Below are 18,763 nucleotides of genomic sequence, written 5' to 3'. Positions count from 1 at the left end.
TATTGAAGGCTTGCACATGAAAACAAGTCAATGCAAAATAAGGCCAATTAAAAGAAGGCCAGGCCAAGTAGGCCTAAACGAGTCACAGAAAGAAAGCGCCAGAATAAAGTAGTCCAACATTAGACCATGTGATTGAATATCCAGTAGGAATTAGTAAAACAAAACGGTTCTTGAAAAAATAGGCAAATATGAGCTATCTAAAAACTAAATTGGCTCAATAACAGATGAGGCACATTAACTTTGCCAGTCATCACCAGTCACCAACCCATATTTCCACACACCCATGTGCCTTTATGGCACTAGCCTGGCTATCAGTCAACCCCAGCCCCTTTTATTCCCTCCCCCCCATATCACACTGGAAATGATAAAATATATCATACTCTCTGTATATTCTTTGTATACATAAGTCTATATACACATATTTATACATGTGTACATGTTATAATTACTATTATTATATCACTATTACTATTATTATTATATATACTGTTAATGCCATTATTACTATATACTGCTTTTATATTGGTATAATTACTATCATATATAAATATATATTATGTTATATTATATACTATATATACTGTACTAGTCTTATATACTGTCTAACAATAACATTACCATCTGTTTTTTATTCTTTCTACCTCAATATTTTTTATTTTATTCTATTGTATTGTATTTTTGTATTTCATTGTATTAAAATGTACCGGCTGCTATGACAACTTAATTTCCCTTCGGAAAGTAATCCATCCATCCATCCATCCATCCATCCATCCATCCATCCATCCATCCATCCATCCATCCATCCATCCATCCACACTCGTCTTCTCCCTCCACTTCCTCCATACTACAGTCACCCCTGACACGCCAACGAACCAGCCAATGAGAGCCTGTCATCCCACACAGCCATTGGTCAAGAACTGTCACATGTCCGACCCCGACCTATTCACAGACACTCAGGACATCTCAGTACTTATTCAACACGGTGTACTTAGCGGAACATTCATAACAACCACATATCAAGCAGTCAAGCAGAACAGAACTCAACTATCAGTTCGTTACAATATGTGATTTGGAGAATACGGCTTGCTGTTTCTGTAGCGATGGTGCTAGCTCGTTTAGCTTTTGAGTCCGGAGTTGCCCTGTGTACTCGCCGTATTTCTCGGCGTGGGTCTCGTAGTGTCGTTTGATGTTGTACTCCTTTAGAACAGCCACTTGTTGACGACAGATAAGACACACGGGTTTGCCTCCTACTTCCCAAAAGAAATAATTTTCTCTCCATCTATCCTGAAAGATGCGAGCTTCAGTGTCGACCTTCCTCTTCTTTGACAAACATCTCGATCAGCACTACCGGCGCTGCTGCAGCTGAGGCGGGCAGCAGCAACAGACCAGCTAACGGAGTCCACCGAAAATTTTAATTTTTTTTTTTTTTTAAATTTCCATCAAAATTAAATTAAAATTTATATTCTCCCCTTATCACCCTCGGGCCGGATGTGATGTACAGTCGGGCCGGGTCCGGCCCGCGGGCCGTAACCCTGGCATCACTGGTTTAGAACCTGAGACTATTTTGGTAAACTGATCACGGGTGATCAGAGAGAAGCTGTCTAAGTAATGGGAAGGATTCTCTGCCGTTTCTGAGATCTCTATTGTTGGGAGGGTATTAGTGCCAATTGAGGGCAGGAGATGATTGATTTTATTTCTAATAGTTCGAATTTTATCATTAAAAAAGGTCATAAAGATATTGCTATTTAGGGATCGAGGAATACTGGGTTCGGTGGAGGTGTGACTCTCTGTCAGCCTGGCTACAGTGCTGAAGAGAAACCTTGGGTTGTTTTTATTCTCTTCTATTAGTTTTGAATAATAGGCAGCTCTTGCTTTGTGGAGAGCCTTTTTATATTCTTTAACACTACTCTTCCAGTCTAGGAGATTTTCAACACTGTTGCTGGAGCGCCACTTCCTTTCTAGTTTTCTTGATATTTGTTTCAACTCATTTGTCTTGGAATTATACCACGGAGCTAATTTACTATGTTTTACACATTTCTTTTTTAGAGGCGCTATTGAGTCTAATGTTAATCGTAACGAGTCTGCAGAGCTATCTACGAGGTGGTCAATCTCAATAGAGCTCGGGTTTTTAAAGGATTTGTTGTTTATGTCGACGGATAATACGGGTTTAAATGTAATTATTTCCTTAAATTTAGCTACAGCACTATCAGGTAGACATGTAGAAAATGAGTTTTTTATTAGGGGCATATATTCAGATAGTAAAAAATCGAAGGTTATTAAATTATGGTCTGATAGTACTGGATTGCGCGGAAGTACTGTTAAATGTTCAATTTTGACACCGTATGATAACACAAGGTCAAGTGTGTGGTTACAACAATGAGTAGGTTGATGTACACACTGACTGAAACCAATTGAGTCTAGTATTGAAATAAATGCTACGCTCAGGCTATCTTTATTATTGTCAACATGAATATTAAAGTCACCAACAATAATAATTGTATCGGTCTTTAGGACTAGGTTTGATAAAAACTCAGGGAATTCTGTTAGAAATTCAGTATAAGCCCCAGGAGCACGATAAACTACAGCAAATACGATTGGCTGTTGGTGTTTCCTGGATTGACGTGGAAGATTAAGAACAAGACATTCAAATGAGTTGTAGCTAAATTTAGGTTTAGGATTAATTGATAGACTGGAATTAAAAATATCAGCAACTCCATCTCCACGCCCGAGTTCCCTGGGGACGTGTGAATTTATATGACTGGGGGGAGTAGATTCATTTAAACTGACATATTCATCAGGATGCAGCCACGTCTCAGTAAGGGACAATAAATCTATATTGTAGTCTGAGACTAGTTCATTAACTAAAATAGCCTTTGAGGACAGTGATCTAATGTTTAAAATACCACATTTGAAAATCTTTGTTTCCTGTGTTGTTCCAGAGGTTGTGTTAATAAGTATAAGATTATTGTGTGGAGTTCTCGCTCTGTTATTGTTTAATTTAAATAATTTAATCGGACGGTAGACAGAGACAGTCTCTATGCGGTTGGGTGACTGATCCAGAGGGAGCGCAGAGAAGTGTTTAGCACTGCAGCTCTGCTTCCTGGTCCCAACTCTGGGTTGTCATGTGATAGACTTAATAATATTCTTAGATAAGAGAGCTGCTCCATCCCAAGTGGGATGAACGCCGTCTCTCCTAACAAGAAAAGGTTTCCTCCAAAAAGTTTGCCAATTATCTATAAAGCCCACACCGTTTACAGGACACCACCTCGACAGCCAGCAGTTAAAAGAAAACATGCGACTAAACATGTCATCACCTGTTGTGTTAGGGAGAGGGCCAGAGAAAATTACTGTGTCCGACATCGTTTTAGCAAAAGCACACACAGACTCAACATTAACTTTAGTGACCTCCGACATACGAAGCCGGGAGTCGTTGCTGCCGACGTGAATTACGATTTTACTGTATTTACATTTAGTTTTAGCCAGCAGCTTCAATTTGGATTGGATGTCGCCGGCTCTGGCCCCCGGGATACAATTGACTATGGTGTCGCTAATCTAACGTTTCTGAGAACCGAGTCGCCAATAACCAGAGTTTGATTCTCAGCGGGTGCGTCGCTGAGTGGAGAAAATCTATTTGAGACGTGAGCTGGTGGGTCTTTAATCGTGGGCTTTCTATGGGTGGTACTATGCCCCCTCCGGACCGTCACCCAGCCACCCTGGGCTCCCGGCTGCCCGGGGCAAGTCGAGGGACTGCTAGCTGAAGCTAAGCTAGGTGGCTTCGCTGCGGCTAGCACGGGCCGGCTAACTACAGCTAACGGGGGTTCTAAGCTGAGGAGCCGAGCTTCTAAGTTGTAGTTGTAGGTTCAATTATATTATTACTTCAAATTTGAATTTAGTAATAAGAGTATAAATGTGGAGTATCCTCATCAAATATAGGACAGCAAAGTTAGACAGGACAGGATGAATAAGGTCCTAGTGAGTCCTTTAAATGCTGTCTGACAAACTCGGTGGCATTTCAACACAAAGATCTGATTGATGGCCGCGGAGATGGTTCTTCCTGCACTTTCTCAAAGTAGAAGACTTCAGAGTGACTCATGATTTGTGATTTCATGGTCACCTACCTGATCAGGGCCCTAAACATCATCTATGGCACTGCTCCAGGGACAACTCCTACCTCCTTGCTCTTATCTATGCCTGAATACAAAGCAAAGATCTACACAGAGTTCTCAGGACTTTGTGACTTGGTTGGTGTCCTGAGGTAAAATGGAAGTTGTGGGACCTATGTGAGCCTTCGTGACTGATGTCCAAGGACTTGTGTTTTAAAGATCGAGTTCAATTTAAATCTACAACACACTCAAATGAGCAGGAATGCAGACTGCCCTTTCAAGTCAAAAAAAATTGTCATGAGCATCTGATCTAAATGTGGATGATCAAACTTCTATGTCTGACTATAAAAGGTTCGATATTTACTTTTATTCTGCTCAGGGAATGCTTCACTGTCACTCATATTTAATATATACCAATGACCTCTCGCATAACATCCTTATATTTGTATCAAAATTTTGTTTTAAACTGAAACGTAAGACAAAAGAACATTAATTTGGCTTATAACTGGTCAAATTGAAACTAGTATCAAATGTGTCCGTGTCAAAATGTATTATTCTTAATTCAAACACAAGACACTGCACAGTTCAAAGTAATCCTTCAAAGCAGGTCCACAATATGATCTTCTTAAATGTGTAGAACTATATTCTGTGATTAAAATGGTTCAGTTGGTTGGATCTCCAAACCCACAGGGGTTCCAAACAGAGCAGCTCATCTAATCCAAAACCGTCCAATCAGACTGCAGGTTGAGGATACGCATGCTGGTCTGTCCTGTTCTGTCCTTCCTCTGTGAACAACGAGAAATATCTGAAATATCTGCTGACACAAGTGATTAATCTCAAAGTATGATCAGTGAAAATACACTGCTGTTCAGGGAGTGATAATAATACCAGCATTATTTAGAGAATCCCAGAAAATTTCTTAATGAGTCACCAATATTTTCTCAAAGCCGTAATGAGACATTTAATGTTCTACTTACTTTTGAACATTGGTTGTGTGTTTAATAAATAGAAACCTTAACTGTATCTTGTTATAATGTATTAACTGTTTCTTTTGTAAGTACATCTACAAATACATGCTAACACAGATGCATAAATATTTTTATTTAATTGATATAAAGTCGTACATTTATTTCAGTCAAATTTCCCTGTGGAGTGCAGGACTCGGTGTAATATAATATTCTGTAATAACGGCTAATGTGGATCCAAATAAATGGAACAAAACTAAATCACTGAGCACTGTGTGTGTGTGTGTGTGTGTGTGTGTGTGTGTGTGTGTGTGTGTGTGTGTGTGTGTGTGTGTGTGTGTGTGTGTGTGTGTGTGTGTGTGTGTGTGTGTGTGTGTGTGTGTGTGTGTGTGTCTGTGTCTGTGTGTGTCTGTGTGTCTGTGTTTGTGTGCATCTGCATCATATACTTTTGTCAGAGCCTGCCTGTCCACAGACACATCTCAAATTATCTAGGTTGTAGTCTCATAATTATGATGACTTCACTGTGACACCAGTGTTTTAGTGTCTGACACTTGCGACTGTTTTTACAGCTGCTTGATTAGAAGAACTGCATCCGACACACAGCTCTCTGTATCACACTGTGCTCAGTCAAATGGCCGCGATAAATTAAACAGGACTGCAGCTGAATTTGTGCAAACTGACTGATGTGGGATCAAGTGGTGAGGAGTCGATGATGCCCGAGTCTGGAGGCTTCTTCTGCTGAGCCCACAGGTGCAGCAGTTTATCTAGTGCCCCACACAGAGGGACTTTATGTACAAGGTACATCCTGCTTGGCAAAGCGTCTCCATTAGCAATAAGAAGAGTCTTTGTCGTGCTGCACTTCCCCTTGGTTTTGATTCAGTCGTAGAAAGATGCAAGTGTGTGTTTGTGTGAGACACTGACTTTCATGATAGAAAGAATTGGCAAGTTAATAAAAGCCTGACTGTTGAACGCAGGCCTTCCTTTTCCCAGTGGGCTCAGATAGATAACCTTATTTGACTATTCACTCTCCAGTCTAAGAAACAGTCTTGAACTGTTTGCTCTGGATTCAGATTCGCTGGGAAACGGAAAATGTCTCTTTGATACAACATCATGTGATTTCAAAGAGTTTTAATTTCCACAAAGAATGATATATGATATGGCAGCAGATCTTCAGCAGTCAGAATGTACATGACAGTAACATGCTTGTTGTGAAAAATCAACGGTGAGAACTTCCCATTATGAACTGGTTGGATGTGGATCCTCACTTTTTTCTCCCATTCTTACTCCTCTTTCCAAGTAGCACCGTATTCACAACCATGGGCCCTTAGCAGCATGAATGATCATGGAAGAAATGATATAAGTTTGAATGTGTTACGATATCAGTGAACACAAACCAATATGTTTGAAATATCTGCTCACTCCATGTGGCATCAGTAACAACAAAAGAAACTCCAGTAAGTAAAGCGAGTCTAACATGTAGTTCTTCATCAGTATCAGAAACCAGTTTGATAGATCAGCAAACATTCACCAGCAACGGACAGGTCTCTTCTGCCACCTTGTGGTTTGAAGGTGCAGTTGATGTAAGCGATGACTGGTGGTTGTGTGTTTGTATCTGAATTGCAATTTATCTTCTCAAAAAATAGTGTTATTGTGTACACACACACACACACACACACGCACCCACACATGCACGCACACACACACACTTGTCTCCACTGACTGACAGTCCTGATGGGATCCAGCCTTTCTGAATGGAATAGAGACATGGTTTTAACTGCTTGTTGTTTTTTATTTGAATGAATTTGTCCTCCACTGGGGACCAAACAGGACCCTCAAGACTGTAAGCATACTGTCAACATGTCTGTGGATTAGTACTACTCACAACCATCTAACGTTAAATTGGAACATTGCATTAACATTCATTATAATGATCTCAACTAGCATGCAAATACAAGCTTTAATTGCAACAGAAAAAACATAACATGCCTCCATACTGCTCCTGTGGTGTCATCCAAGTGTCTGCAAGCTCCGACATACATGAACCACTCGAAACAAGGTCATTTCGACCTTGTTTTAAGCCTAAATGTCCTCTGATATCTAATGAATGTCTGGGCTTGCGACCACTTGATGACACCACAGGAGCAGCATGGAGTCATGTTATGTTATTTCTATTGTTTTATCACGTCTGAAGAAGAGGTCATGATTGACTTCAATTGTATGGATTCTGCTGCAATGCTGTTTACCTCATGGGCATAGTGGTGAGTAGATAATGAGTGAATTTCCATTTTTCGTATGTGGACCCAAGTTGTCTTGATGGCAACACAACTAGGTTATTCAGCTTTTAAAAGCTGTGCAGTGTTAAACATCTCACTGCTCCAGGGGCGGCTCCTGGTACAGGCGACATAGGCGGTTGCCTAGGGTGCAAAATGCCGAGAGGGCGGCACAAGAGACTGAACTATCATGACGTGACACATGCAATGTAAAACAATATATTAACTACCCACCATCATCCTCTAACCACGGGACGCACCGGAGGTAGAAGCGCCACGAAAAGCTGTCCGCCTCATTTCCACGCCAATGTTCGCACCTGCAGCGTAATGCCGGAAAGAACCGGGAAGCGCCGCGGCCACACACACACACACACAAGCACATAATCTCCTGTGGGGGGTGGCTACAGGCTTGCATAGGTCAGTCACCTGTGAAGACCAGCATCATTTACCCCTGAACCAGCGCGGATAAATGCGCTCCCTGGGCCGCAGGGATGAGCCAGCCCCACGCCACTGCGCTGCCATGGGTGGAACCAGGACACCAGTGGACACAGGAGCTCATGGGTCCGAACTCATGGGTAAGTTTGGCAGGCTGTCGTGTTGGCAGGACTTCAACCACCTATTCATTGCACAATATCTAATAATATGTAAATTTAAAAACAAAAATGAACCATAACCAATTCAAATTAAATATACTTTTTAAAAAAAAATTAAATAAAAAAATTAAATTAAATTAAATTAAAAAAAAATTTAAATAAAACATCACACTTCCTGCGCAGAAGACCATTGCGCACATCCCGCGCAGAAACCTTATATTATACACACTTCAGAAAAAATATTTTCTACTTAACTACCTTAGTTAAAAGTTACTTTTATATTTTGGGATTTTAGATACTGGAGGATTTAACATGCTTTAAAAACCTATTGTTAGAGAATAACCCAGTCCAAACTTGTCTTCTGACGCCTTACAAGAATCACAGTCTGTTGCTGCTTGTTTCCATGTGATGTCCTGAGGCTGCCCCCTGCTGGCTGCTCGGTTCCTCTGCTGCTCTTCCTTGGGTTGTGCAGCTTGTGATTAACTAAAGCTGTCCATAAAAGAAAATCTTTATTATCCTTCAAGGGCAATTTGATGTACAACCAGCAACCAATGCACAACAAAAATAAGCTAATACATACAATGTAAATAAAACACAATATAAAAACCCTATAGACTAAGTAGCAGGGGAAAATTAGCTTTTAATAAATTAATTTAATTAACCCGTCAACTATTTAGATATTCTAGAAACATTTCATTCTACTTTTAATTTCCTGTTGTGTTTCTAATTATTAATAATGTTGGTGACATTTCCTTGATAAATGTGTGGAGGTTTTATCACCTCTGCTAAGGACAGGGGTGGACTGGCCATCTGGCATACCGGGCATAGTCCCGGTGGGCCGTTGACCCAATGTGGGCCGGTCTGGTCCGCTATGTTGTTGTTTTTTTTTTTTTCTCTTCTTCCTCTCTAAATTCCCTCCAATTGGGCCGGCCAATTGGCTACAGAGGGCTAGCAGTGTGTTGCCAGCATCGACACATATTATTGGTCTATTGTTTGTCATTGTCAATCAATCATGGGCTGACAGGCTCAGAGAGCCCTGACAGTGCTGTCAATCACAACACAAACCAGGGTGGGGCGGGACCTCATGGCATTGGCGGGGGGAGTCGCGGGACGGGCTGCTGCTGAGACAGAAACTTAAAATGGATAATAAGAGTAAAAAACGCATCGGGAAAAAAAGCTGAAGTCTCTGGAGGTGGAGGCTGCTAAATGTGCCAAACTGACGGACCTATGTGGTGCCGGGTTCACCAGCCCAGCAGCAGCAGGTGCGCCGGGAGACGAGCGAGGAGGACTCGACAACGATGAGCGAGTGGAGGCAGACATGTGAGCGCGCATTTTCAATTTTCAATACATTCTCCAAACTGGCTCGTTACTTGAGCAGCGGAGGTTGGCGTCGCACGCCTCTACCCACGGCGCACCTCTCTCTCTCTCTCTCTCACTCGCTGCCCCCTCCCTCCTGAGATGTGCAGGTCCCGGTGGCGTGTTTGCCGTCGGGGGGGGCAGCGCGAGAGGTTGGTCTATCCCTCCGCAGGTTCACCTTCAGAAATCTTGTTACGACTTTTACTTCCTCTAGAATAGGATAAGAGATAGTGTCTTATTTTGTGTGCCTAGATCTGGTTTCCCTTTGCTGAGTTATCATAAGGGGCATTGTGTATCACTCTTGCTACTGATGAGAGGTCCATGTTTAGTGATATTTACAGAATGTTTTAGTGGTTATACTGTGGTTTATAAATGTTCTTGGGCAGACACAAGAGGCATTTGTTTATAGTTAATTCTTTGTTGTCTCTAGATGCACTGGTCCATTACTATTTGAACCTCAGCATCTAGGGTTCAAAATTGGTAAAATTATACATTATATGCATATTGTTGTTGTAATTTTTCAGTCAGTTGAGATAAATCTTGAGGAGAAACATTTTGGGTTGTTTTGTGTCTGTATAGGCCTACTATAAAAAGCACTTTGCATTTTTAATTTTAGTACTTGTACTTTTACTTTTGATACTTAAGTACATTTCAACACCAGATACTTTTGATACTTAAGTACTTTTAATATGAGCTACTTTAAGACTATCACTCAAGTCACCCTGGGCCTGCCCTTTTGGGCTGGGCTTCAGCTGCAGATCTAAAGGCTGCTTCCAGGGGCATGGGGCCCTCAGCCTTTGTTTTTCTTTGCTTCTGCACCTTACAACATACATCACACCTTATTTTCACACATCCAAACACTTTTATCACCACTGACACGTAACATATTTTACACATCCCACTACGTAGTTAGAGTTATCTTGATTTGGAGTTAAATAAATTTACTTTTGGCTTGAGAGGTTTGTGTGTGGCCTCCCTTCTTGTTGCCATCTTTGAGCTAGGTGGTAACAGTAGTATGCATGAGAGAAGACGCCGCGAGATTTGTGGACTTCTATGTGGTGTCCGCTGATAATGTAGTGGGCTGGTCTGGACAGACAATGCCAGGGCTGAATTTTTGTCCCAGTCCACCCCTGGCTAAGGAGGTTATGTTTTCACCTCTGATTTGTCAGTCAACATGTAATAATTACTGGACCAGTAACCACAAAACTTGGTAGAAGGAAGCTGCATGGATCAGAGATGAACCTGTACGGCTCTGTTGAGCTCTACTGAGTGCCAGTCTAGTGAATGGATCTGGAATCCTCTCTCAAAAAACACCCCCCCCCCCCCCCCCCACAGGGTTTGTAGTGTGAAGCTAATGAGGTGTTTTATAAAGATGTGATCGAAAACGTCAGACCAAGTGAATCCACTTTATTTCAGCATGAACAGAAAAAAAAGAAGGGAGTTTCATTTCACCGTTAGCAGCAGGACATACTACTGGATTTTCCCTCTCATACCATGAAGGTTAATCTCTCTCTTCAGTTACTAATAAAGCTCTGGTCAGTTAGACACACAAAGGGATATAAGAACTGGGGTTAATGAAAATGCAAGAGAATTCAAAACCAACACAAATTAGTCCTCCCCACGTAACACTAAGTTTTACTCAACCTGCGTCCCTGAAATTCAAGTATGTGTCCCTTCTGTATTTCCAAAAACACTTTTAGCATTTAAAAAAGAAACACTGGCATGAAAATGAATTAAACATGTACACTACAGGGGTATATCAAGCAGTCCATGCCCAACATACTATATTGCCATCTTTCTGCAGCAGGAACCTGAGAAACGAGAATGCATAACACATCAGTATCATTACTTAGGTTTCCATGGCTGTGACCAAACAGCTGCACTCCAGCTGTTGTCCTGAATGAGCTTTGCTAATGAAAGAATACTGCATAGTCACATGCAGTATGCATTGAGAGCACAGCATCCTGGTTTAAATGTTACTATCAACACATCTCCTTTGGTACTCTGTGTGCAACAAGCATACTGTGTCAGGGTGAAAATTAAAATGAATTACACATTCAGTGTAATTAATTTTGTATTATTATAATTTTGTACTAACAGGTGAAAACTTACGTCAAAGTCATATGGATGATGGGTACCCAGTTGTAGCAATGGTGGATACTTGTGTATTCAAAACAAATGAGATGTTAAAAGACCTACCTCGAACATAAGTAACCGTCAAGTAGATAAACTACAAGTCAATTAGAAGAATTTAGATAAACCATTAATATTAGAAGAAGAAAATTTCCTTCTCAAACTTCTCTGTTTACACCTTAATCACAATATAGCTTAAAAACCCAAAGCAAAGAATTAAATAATTTCAACATGCATCAGTAGACATTCAATTATCTGAAATTGTTTTAATAAAACATGCACTTGTCAAAGTGTAGGTGTGCTATGTCTTGAAAAACAGCTTCGGATTCCTATCACTTGTGCATTTTACCAACTTTCTGGCGGCCAAGTATGAATTACGAAATGTGAGAATGGATTTAAAAAAAAGAACTGTACTTGTGTAACAGTGTATTGTATATAGGTGCATCATTGTCAGCTGTATAGCCAGTTACAGTTTTTAAGTGCAATATTGAATTAGCTTGGACCCCTAAAGAATGTTTGTATTAAACTATGAAATGGTCTCAATCTCCTTATTCGCCTTCCTTCAATGTTTCTCCTCCCTCTCCCTCTCTCCCTCTCCCTTTCTCAGCAGCAAAATGACAGGCTGGAGGCGGGATCACATCAGATACCATGCAGCGAATCCAACCAGAGCAGCAATCCAAGTCGCAAACAGACCCTGTCCCGTTGGGTGTCGGAGGTCGGCCATGGCGAGTTGACTGGCATATGCCGTTCCACTCGACGCCGCTGGATGCACAAAAAGAGAAAAACAAACCTTGATAACAACAACCTCACAACAGTTCCTCATAGCAGCATGATGTATACAAAGAGAAGTATAAAAACCTACTCATTTTGGCAGCATAGTAGGGACATTTGCTGATGTCACCATCCGTGGCTCCGTGGACAGGCAAGCCAGCATCTAAAACATCCTCCTGGATGGGCTCCCTGTGTGAACAGACACGCTGCGGTGACAGACTGCGGTTAGAGTCAAAGATGAATCAAAAAAATATTAAATTATCAGGTGCACAATTCAGAAAGCACCGCAAAGTAGAGGAGGAGAAGAAAGAACAATATAGAGGTAAGAATCACCCCGATTGTGGACATCATTAATGTTTATTTTTGTCGACATGACATGATATGCTACCAGTACAGCTGATTTCAGAATCTTTATATTTTTTGTTATATATTTTTATTGTTTTTTATAGCTTACAATTTTGTCTACCTGTGTGTGCATCTGTCTACAGTCCAAAAGTTAGTGTGGATGCATGACAGTTTGCGTGTGTATGTTGGTGGGCGCCAATTTGAAATCTCACCTAGGGTGCCAACATTGCCAGGGCCGGCCCTGCACTGCTCCTAAGATGAGATAAGATACATTTTATTAATCTCAAAGGAAACGTTTGTGCCAGCTTTCTACGAGTAAGAGTAAAATATTCAATATAGTAAAAAGAATAAAACAGTATTATTTAGAGTTTTACGTGTAAACAATATAAGTGAGAATAAAATGTTAAGTGTATATAGAGATAATGCAGAACCCGTTCTAATAAATTGAAAAGAAATAGCCATAAAATATAACATAAAATAAGTTTTGCCAGACAGTAAACTAATTCTAAACTAAAGTGGAAATAGAGAGTAACAATAAGAATTATAATGTGAGTAATTCATATTGAAGTACTAATGTATTGATATTGAACCTAGTATGATACTAAACATGGTAATATTGCACATTATCAGTGGTCCTCCCTGCGGCAGAGCATGAGTAGTACAGTTGGATGGTTCTGTGGTGCTGCAGTGGTCTCAGGCTGCCACTGGAGGTGCAGTGTGACACCAGCCATGCATGGAGTGAGAGGCATTGTCCATAATTCCTAGGACTTTCCTCAGTATCCTCCTCTTGTCACCTCCACCAGACTCAAGTTCCGTTCCCCGGACAGAGCAAGTTTTCCTCATGAGCTTGTTGAGTGTGTTAGTGTCAGCTGTCTGCACCCTTCAGCGTAAACGATTGGCCACCACCGGGTGATAAAACATCTGCAGCATGGTTCTGTAAACATTGTGTGGTGTCTGTGTTTCTTGACCAGTCCAGTTGATTGTCTACATGGAGGCCCAGGTAGCCTACTTGTATTCCCTGACAACATCCACCATTGATATCTTGATGGTGACTGTGTTCGGAAGTTAGTCCACCTCCTCAGTCTTTGTGATGTTAAGTGGCAGGTGGTTTAGTCCATAACCACACCACAAACCTGTCCACTACACGTCTATACTCAGCCTCCTCCACTGCGGAAACAGCCCACAATGGCAGAGTCGTCCAAACACTTCTGCAGGTGGCAGGACTGTGAACAGTATCTGAGATCTGAGGTGTAGAGAGTGAACAAGAGGGGAGACAGTCCCCTGAGGGGCCCCTGTGCTGCTCTACGGTCCAACCTGATGTTCTGCAGTCTCACAGTCTTTGATCGATCAGTGGCAGACTGAGACAGCACCACACCACCATCAAACTGTACTACTGTTCCTCTTCTGCAGGGAGGACCACTGATAATCAGACATAGAGATGAATCATACTGTGCAGCAGTAGATTAGAAAGACTCAGTTTTGTCAGACACATAAGTTAAAAACAACAGCTGTGCTTTGATGTATTTATAAAATGTTCACTCAGACACAGAGTTCACAAAGTGATCATCAAGACTTAGAGAAATGCTATATAAATACAGACCATTTGCCATTTACACACACATTTATCCTGTGCATCTATGTTTCTATGTGCAGCACATTCTCTATGGTAAGGGGCAATTTTAGGGTTCAGTATCTTGCCCAAGGGAATGCGGAATGGGATCAAACCGCCGACCTTCTGGTTAGAGTATGACTGTCACTCTACCCCCTCAGCCCCAGAGTGCTTTATAGCACATTCATACACTGCATCAATGTGCAGACCTTTCTCTAGCACACATCATCCATCCACTGGTGGCACCAACTCGACTCTCTATCTTACGCAATCACTCATGTGAAATAAATTTTTTAGAATTAAATCAATCAGCAGACTTACATATATACCTGTATACCTCTCAGGTCATTTTCAGGGTGAAACGGACAAACGGTTTTGGTGAGACAGGTATTGTGCTGAGTGAGCTGGTCGCTGAGAGGCGGAAACCTCATTCAGAAGAAGAATTGTAAAAACACAGGACACTGGTGAAATGACCAGTTTTTCTTTTTTCTGAGCTGCAGTAATACAACAGCCAAAAAGTCTTATTTGTGCGTGAGATCTCTGCTGAGTTTTATATGAGTGTGGAAGCTTTGTAAGTCATGCGTGCTGTGGCAAGTGAAACTGGAAAGCAGTATCACTTTCCTGCCAAGCATTTCCCTGCTCTGTGAGAACAGCTGCCTGATTTGAATAAGTTTGTAAAACTCCTTCAGGCATGTGTCAAGAAGTTTCAGTGAAGGAAAAGTAAACAGAGGGAACTGAATTTGTTACTCTGTTTAATGTGGAGGCAGCTGAGATGCATAACAACCTAAAACAGAAAATCATTATGACATTACTTATAACATACGATGACCAATGGTTGGTTGATCTGCAGCTCCTCCCTCCTGCAGCAGACCGGGATCGTGTTGTAGTGAAGTTGTTACTGAGCAAGGAGCGGCAGGCAGAGGTGAGCAGGCTGTTTACTGGCTTTACACTCAGACTAAATCCGTCTTTTCTGTGGGTTATGTGCTGCACTTTCCTCTGTGTGCTGTGCTAATATGGATCTTGTGGACCGTCAGTGCAGTTTGGGAGGAGGTGGAAATGACAGCAGAGGGGGAAACACTTCTTTCTGATTCAAATGGTCAGTGATGTTTATAAGAGCCTGTGAAGGTTTGAGCTGTTTCACTCCTTCATCACAGTGAAACTATGCGATTGTCGGCTCGGCTGGTGCTGTAGCGGGTGTTGCACCATTCTAACAGGCCTATGAACTGAGTTTACTGACGTTAATACTCCCAGTGTGGAATCTGGTGTCGATTTTTATGAAGGGACCTTGGGGCGGCCTTGTATAACTGCCTGCTTTAATTTATTTTAGTTACTTAACAAACTAATAATGAAATTCAAATCCATGTTATCCTTTTAATGCGGTTTAACTCAGATCCCGTCTGTGTAACTGTCACTGCCCAGGAACGTGACGAATATGTTAAGTCTAGAAATAGGAACCAGATATCTGCATCTATGTCGTGTGGTCTTACCCAGACTGGGATTGCTGAAGTCACACTGTGTGCTACTACTTCAATCATCTTCCATAGCAAGCTCTTCAGCTTAGTAGTGATTTATAAGTCACTATGTTGGTTGTCAACAGTTTCAACTCACTGCTGCTATTTTAACAGCATACTTTCAATTTAGTATTCAGTTAGTGCATCAACTCCAGCTTTTAGAATTTGAAATCTGTTGCTACAGAGACAAACATTCATTTTCATACAGGTTTTATTTTTCTAAATAGAAATACCAAACAGAAACAAGTTTGTTTATGTGCTTGGTTATTGTCATTAGTCACTTAATGCGACAGTTTATGCATTTCAGGACACAAATGCAGAAAAACACAAAGGTAGGTAGTTGCAGTGAAAATACTGGAAAATAAACAGGTGAAAACTAAACTCTGAAAAACCCCAAACCACAAGGAAAAAGCTAGAGAATAGCACACACTCATTTCATATTAAAACTGGGCAAGAACCCAAGGTCAAAATTTAAGTTTCATAGAAAATATATTTGCAAATCAGAGTAATGTAGCTGCTTAAATCGTGGGGTCCTTTAAGGAAGTCTGATAGTGATGAAGTCACAGCTTAAACAATCAGGAATTAAGGCCCATACATTGCCACTTTCCGAGAAACTGGACATGCAATATTCCTCTTTGTGAGGAAGTAAAATTCTATATATTTGTCAAGGCTTCTCACAGCTCAGTTTTAAGTCTGTCAAGAATACAAGGCAATTACAACTTCTATTCTTGGATAAGTAACAAAAAATGAGAGCCAAACACAGTGCACGCACAAGTCCTACTTAAACAAATTTAAATAACTATGTTTATCCTCAGCAGCTGAAATATGTTACTACTTTCTTTAGTAAGAACATTCAACAAATTCAATTGTGGTCATTTTGACACAAAGAATAATTTTCATCATGAACCTCAAACCAATCAAGGGACGTTTTTGACAATCTCCCACTGTTCGCTCTAATGTCTCTTAAAGAAAAGACAGCAGCTCACAAACCCAAGTTATTTAATTCAGAAATGTATATTATTGTTTGACAGTTGACTTGACACCAGTTTCCACACTCAGACCACTAAACAAGATGTGTCTCTTGTTTGTTACTTCCCTCTTTAGTAGTAGACAGAGGAATGGAAGACGGAGGCAGTCAGTGGGAGGAAGGAGTGGGAAAGAGTTTTGAGTAAGAATATTCAGCAATGTGTGACCTTTACAAGTCAAGGAAAAGGAGTGTTCATATTTTATCAAGATGTTGTGTTGGATTGAGTAGCAGGTCATAACATGTTGTTGTGGACAGGATGCACCTATGTGTAAGATGAGTCCTGGATACACCTCCTGTAGCAGGAAAGACCACAGAGAAAGTTTTTAGTAGGTGTTTATATATCTGTCTATCTTCCTGTCTCTCTGTCTGCATATCTTTTGTTTGTTGTCTGTTGTCTGTCTGTCTGTATATCTATTGTCTGTTGTCTCTCTGTCTATTGTATGTATGTATGTATGTATGTATGTCTATCTGTCTGTCTGTATTGTATGTATATTGTCTATTGTCTTTTGGTTGTTTGTCTGTATGTGTGTCTGTCTGTGTGTCTGTCTGTTGTCTTTCTTTCTTTCTGTCTTTCTTTCTTTCTTTCTGTCTTTCTGTCTGTCTGTCTGTCTGTCTGTCTGTCTGTCTGTCTGTCTGTCTGTCTGTCTGTCTGTCTGTCTGTCTGTCTGTCTGTCTGTCTGTCTGTCTGTCTGTCTGTCTGTCTGTCTGTCTGTCTGTCTGTCTGTCTGTCTGTCTGTCTGTCTGTCTGTCTGTCTGTCTGTCTGTCTGTCTGTCTGTCTGTCTGTCTGTCTGTCTGTCTGTCTGTCTGTCTGTCTGTCTGTCTGTCTGTCTGTCTGTCTGTCTGTCTGTCTGTCTGTCTGTCTGTCTGTCTGTCTGTCTGTCTGTCTGTCTGTCTGTCTGTCTGTCTGTCTGTCTGTCTGTCTGTCTGTCTGTCTGTCTGTCTGTCTGTCTGTCTGTCTGTCTGTCTGTCTGTCTGTCTGTCTGTCTGTCTGTCTGTCTGTCTGTCTGTCTGTCTGTCTGTCTGAATGTTTGGCTGTCTCTATCAACTGTCTGTCTGTGTCTCTCTGTCTGTCTGTCTGTGCAAGATAATGTAAAATAATACTACTACTAATAATAATAATAACACAAAACTTAACAGGTATGACTTTGACTCAAACATGGTTGGAATCTGGGGTCTGACCCATGAGTTTTGAGCAGTCATGGGATCAGTGTTTTGTAAGCTCACTCTTAAAGAGCTACCGCCAAGTTAAGTTCATAAAGATTAAAATAAACCAGTTCACGTTCATAGTTCACAAATTAGAAATTGGAACTAAGTTCACAGCCCACAAATGAACATGTCCAACATGCCTCTTCGTGCTAACATCAAGCCCAGACTCTACTGATTCGAATGATATCTTTCTACAACCAACACTCACTGGACCAGCAGCCGAACAAGAGCAAAACAATAAAGTTTAGATCACAGAGGTGACATCTTACCTCGGATGTTATGTCACAATAAGTTTAGTTTTTGTCCATATCTCTTGTAAAGCCACTTAATCAATGTCTATGTGTCACTTTGAATCAACACCAAGGTGCATACTGCCACCTGCTGTGCTTCTTCTTTTGTCGGATCACTGGCGGTCACGACTAAAACCTTTAACCTTGCTCTGCATCACTTTATTAGAATAAAATGGGGCTCAGGTAATGTTCAGATGTTATACTGTGCATTACAGGATGTTTTGGGCTACAACTGCATTATTTCATAGGGATAATCTCTCAAAAATTTTAAAATGTTGTCTTTCTTTACATGGTGCCATAAAATGTTGTTTGGTCCAGAGTCAGTGAACGACGCTCACGTTCATACTCAACAGTTGCAAACTGACCTGTCCAGCAAACTGTTCACAGGAGCACATTCTATGTTTCCCTTTTGGGGCGGTCACGCATGTGATAATGTATCAATGAACACTGAGCAGTCATGTGATAATGTAAAAACTAAGTATTGATTCATGTGTTTTCTTTCAGGCTCAAACTGGTCCAAACACAATCAAAAATGGCCACAGAGAACAACCCCAGCTGAAGCAAAACCTCCACAAGAGTGAAT

This window comes from Limanda limanda, chromosome 14 (assembly GCF_963576545.1).
Source record: "Limanda limanda chromosome 14, fLimLim1.1, whole genome shotgun sequence".
Taxonomy (NCBI): domain Eukaryota; kingdom Metazoa; phylum Chordata; class Actinopteri; order Pleuronectiformes; family Pleuronectidae; genus Limanda; species Limanda limanda.
The sequence above is the reverse complement of the archived record's forward strand: the minus strand, read 5'-3'. Positions refer to the sequence as shown.